We start from the raw sequence: 5,332 nt of genomic DNA, 5'->3' as shown, positions 1-5,332 counted from the left end.
CTCAGTGCGCAGCTTCGTCATATTACAACCGGAGTGCTGAACTGACAATGTGGTATACAAAGAGAACCTTAACAGATAGTTATTGGTATATTTTCCCTCAGTTTAAAAAGGTTTTCTTTTCTTCTTAATAAAAATTTAAAAAGTTGTACTTTGTCGCTGCAAAGCGCGGGGATTTTGCTATGAACAGTATATATATGTAGATATGTGTATATATATATATATACTGTATACGTAGATATGTATGTATGTGTATATATATATGTAGATATGTATATGTGTGTAAATATATGTAGATATTTATATATATATATGTATATATATATGTGTCTGTGTAGATATGTATGTAGATATGCATATATATGTATATATATCTTTATATGTGTGTGTGTGTGTGTGTATATACATATATATATATGACAGCAACACTCATAACATTGACAAACCAATTACATTGACAATCTTGTTACGCTATTTTTAAAATGTTTCCTTTTCTTTTTCATAACTTCTTTAACACGCTACTCTGCTGCAAATCGCGGGTATTTTGCTAGTATATATACATATATATACATATATATATATACACTGCTCACAAAAATTAAAGGAACACTTTAAAGAAACACATTAGATACATCAGATCTCAATATGAAGTTGGATATCTATACAAATAACGACAGGGCAATGTCTTAGGAACAAAAGGATGCCAAGTCTTTTAATGGAAATAAAAGTTTTCTGCCTACAGAGGGCTCAATTGTGTAGACACCCTAAAATCAGAGTGAAATGAAGATGTGGCAGGCTAGTCCATTTTTTCAAAAACTTCATTTCTACTACTCAAAATGCTTTTCAGTATCTTGTGTGGCCCCCACGAGCTTGTATGCATGCTTGACAACGTCTGGGCATGCTCCTAATGAGACGACGGATGGTGTCTTGTGGCATTTCCTCCCAGATCTGTATGAGGGCATCCCTGAGCTGTTGTACATTCTGAGGAGCAACCTGGCGGCGCCTAATGGACCGAAACATAATGTCCCACAGATGTTCTATTGGGTTTAAGTCATGGAATCGTGAAGGCCATTCAATTGTTTCAATTCCTTCATCCTCCAGGTACTGCCTGCATACTCTTGCCACATGAGGCCAGGCATTGTCGTGCATTAGGAGGAAACCAGGACCTACTGCACCAGCGTAGGGTCTGACAATGGGTTCAAGGATTTCATCTCGATACCTTATGGCAGTCAGAGCACCATTTCCTATGCAGTAGATGTCTGTGCGTCCCTCCATGGATATGCCTCCCCAGACCATCACTGACCCACCACCAAACCTGTCACGTTGAACGACGTTGCAGGCAGCATATCGTTCTCCTTGTCTTCTCCAGACTCTTTCACGTCTATCACAGCTGCTCAGGGTGAACCTGCTCTCGTCTGTAAAAAGTACAGGGCCAGTGGCAGACTTGCCAATTCTGGTGTTCTTGAGCAAATGCCAGTCGAGCTCAGCGGTGCTGGGCAGTGAGCACAGAGCCCACTACAGGACGTCGGGCCCTCAGGCCATCTTCATGAAGTCTGTTCCTGATTGTTTGGGTAGAGACATTCACACCAGTGGCCCTCTGGAGGTCATTCTGTAGGGCACAAGCAGTGCTCAGCCTGTTCCACCTTGCACAAAGGAGCAGGTATCGGTCCTGCTGATGGGTTGAGGACCTTCTACGGCCCTGTCCAGCTCTCCGAGAATAACAGCCAGTCTCCTGAAATCTCCTCCATGTTCTGGAGATTGTGCTGGGAGACACATTAAACCTTCTTGCTGCAGCACGTGTGGATGTGCCATCCTGGAGAAGTTGGACAACCTGTGCAACTTCTGTAGGGTTAAGGAATCGCCTCATACTGCCAGTAGAGATGATTACTCAAGCCAAAACTAGCACGAGTGGAAAACCAGCCAAAAAGATCAAGAGGGAGAAACTTGAAATGACCTCCACATGTAAAACCAGTCCTGTTTTGAGGGTTTTCTAATTGTTGCCACTTTAGTGCACCTGTCGTTAAGTCCATGAACACCAATACAGCTGAAAGTGATTAACAATGACCTCAGCTGCTTAACCAACCAGAAAATTATCAGACAGGTTTAATTGATTTCATGCCAGGCCCAATAAAAAAAGTGTTCCTTTAATTTTTGTGAGCAGTGTATATATATATATATATACTGTATATACGTGAGTCAATGTCTTGCACCTGAGAGAAGATGCCAAATCCAAAGAGTTCAAGAAAACCAACTTTATTTTTCATTAAAAACAGGAACAGACAGGTGATGGCACCACAAACCTGCAGTTGACTCCACGATGGACAAGCACCCCTCAACAGACGCGTCAATTGTTCGGCATGAAGCACAGTTGGGGAGGTTCTCAAAAGGGTTTAACATTTTGCCATCTCCCACCTCAGCATTCTTCACATTGGTATGGACTAAGCCACCACATAGGCTGGGCTTGGCCAGACGTGAGTAACGTTAGCGTTGACGTGCACAGCACTAGGATGGTGGCAAACATCATAAGCAAATGGCTGCAAGTTATTAAACCATCAAGTAAGCCGTGAATTTGTAACCTTCTATCTATAAAGCCACTGGAGAGGAACATGGTCATTCACAAGTAGTAGCATAGGGTTTTCATCACTCACTTAACAGCAAGTCATTCTTTCTCAATGGTTGAGTAATTACGCTCCCTGGGGAGCAATTTCCTGCTCAGAAATGTGATGCGACGTTCCTCCCCATCGAAACACTGAGAGAGCACCACCCCCAAATCCAAAGCACTCACATTTGTGTGTAGAACAGATACCTTAGAATTCATTCTTAGAATTTCACACAAAGCAGCTTTTAAGTCAGAGAAGGCCCTTTCATAATCATCAGTCCAGTACATACAGTACCCCAAATAATGCATTTCTGGCTTACCCTATTTAAATTTCTTAGGCTGGGTTTACACTTCACGTGACGCATTTGCACGCCCACGCTAATGCTACACAAGCAGTGTACTGTTTATACTTGTGTGTGTGTTTTATGGTAATCTGGAGGATTCCACCAGGTGGCAGTGAAAGCTATTATCAAGGAGAGAAAACAACTTTTAGATTTGCTGTGCTGTGAATTGCCCGAAATATTCATTAAATTCCCAAGGCACCTTGTCCCAATATCTGTGAAAAGGATGGATGTTTAATGATTACATCCATCAATCCAGAGACGCACCTGGAAGTTAACAGTTTATCTGTAAAATATAACATACATGCTTTAACACACTTCCTCATGAAAGTGATATCAAGTATAAATCTAAGGATTCTAAATGTGCAGAGAGCTGGGATATCATAAATTTAATGTGTTCTATGTGGCAATCGCTGCCTGCCGCTATTGTCACCGCAGGAGGAAACGTAGTGATTAACAGAAGCAGAAGCACGTAGTGATTAACAACTAGGTTGGTTTTAAAATGACATTTGTGATGTTCTACTTTAATGACAAAATAAACTATGAGATTCGAAATTTCCATTTCAATCACAAAACAGATCTTTTTTTTCACTCTGTCCCTATTTTTTTTTTTTTTCTAATGGTTCAAATATGTTTCTGTACATTCTGTTGCTGCTGTGAAGGTGCAAAAAAATAAATAAATAAAAAAAATAAAAACAAAAGATGGCACAGAAGATGGTATGTGACACCTTTAAAATGTATTGCATAATTATGATGGGGAAATGCGTCGCTTATATTGCCTATGCAAGAAAAGAATGAAGAAAAGCTCCACAAATACATTTGTATATCAGCATTTAAGATTGATGATTTGCTTCACCACATCGTACCATTCATCAAACATTGAAGCATGCACATTGATCCTGTAGAATCTGCAAAGTGGCTTGCTGTCGCATATTCATAGTGTCTCATTAATTTCTGAGGACATGCTCAGAGGATGTGTCAAATGAACGCTGGTAAAGCGTGGTACCCATGATGCACACGCACATGCGTTCTGAGCATCAAGTATAAATTGGCCCTTAGGGTTAGCTATCAACCCAGCCAACCTCCGAAGCAGGATAAACAGAAGACATTGCTCTAAGGAGAGGCAAGGATGAGGCGGTGATTGGCCATCGGATGGGGACACGATGGTTGGGTCAAATTCAGTACCAAGTTAGAACAGTCCCTTTGTTTCCAGGTGGCTTGGGTGCCCTCCAGTTAGCAGGTCAGGTCTAGCAGTGAGTGGACATTGTTCCAGAGTATCTCATCTCAAAGGTATTTCTATATCCCTGACAAGACTGTCTCCACAAAACCCGGTTTGGATCAGATCCAGATGGGACGATCTGGGTCAGTCTGCCACAGCCAAAACTGATGTCCCTTGGCCAAAGGGCTCACAGCTGTATGGAAGATGATCTCTTGCTTTAGGAAGTCATAATCATCAAGCCTTTCAAGAGGAAAGTTTTGCATGAAGTGAATGACCTCCCCGGTGAAAAAAGGGGCGAAAATAGCTGCCCAGACTCTCTTGTCCCAAGGCAAGTGTTGCCGTGCGGTCAAAACAGAATAGGAAACAATCTGGGTCATCCGAGGGAGCCACCTTCACCAGAAAATCCCTGTGATCTGGAAGGACAGGGGTACCTGCAGGGGCCTCATCTGGCATTGTGCACCTGTTGAGGATCCATCGGTGCAAGAGCTTACCCCTGGTACTATGAGACAAGGGAGGCACTGTCTTGTACCAGAGAGAAGATGCCAAGTCCACAGATTTCAAGAAAACCAACTTTCTTTTTCAATCAAAACAAGAACAAGTCGGGTATTCATTCAAATGGGAGCTACCACTTCAATACACACAGATACAGCAAACAAGCAGTGACAGGGCCAGGTCAGTTAGAATGTTCCCCACATCAACCATCTGGCGACAAACGTGTGATGCGGGGAGACTGCAAACATTTAGAAAGGAAATGACAATGCTTAACCTAACGTCTAACGTCTTTGACTTGTGTGTCCACCACAGTAAAGCCAGGAGATTTTTCAGGTCGTGTAAAAGAATCTGTAACGGTTGAATTAATCAATTGGCATTTACGAATATATTTACACATGGCTAACAAGTCATTGTCCCGCATCCAGCGCATAACATGACGGAAGATCTGTTATGTGATCCTCATGATTCGCCACGCCAGCTTATATCTGACTCGTTGACTAATAAATTCAGTCGAGCGTCTGCCGTCGGCTGTTCTTTCATTTCGAACACCCGCCGGTCGCATTACGCCTGCTGCTAACCCAAACACGTCTGTCAAGCATGCTCGTGCATGTGCCGCGGTGACGTAGCGGCCGCGTTGGCGACCTTTGACCTCCGAGTGAAGGCTGAGAGAAAGGGCTTCTGGGA

The sequence above is a fragment of the Polypterus senegalus genome, chromosome 15 (genome assembly GCF_016835505.1).
Source record: "Polypterus senegalus isolate Bchr_013 chromosome 15, ASM1683550v1, whole genome shotgun sequence".
Lineage (NCBI taxonomy): Eukaryota > Metazoa > Chordata > Cladistia > Polypteriformes > Polypteridae > Polypterus > Polypterus senegalus.
This window is presented reverse-complemented; position numbering follows the sequence as displayed.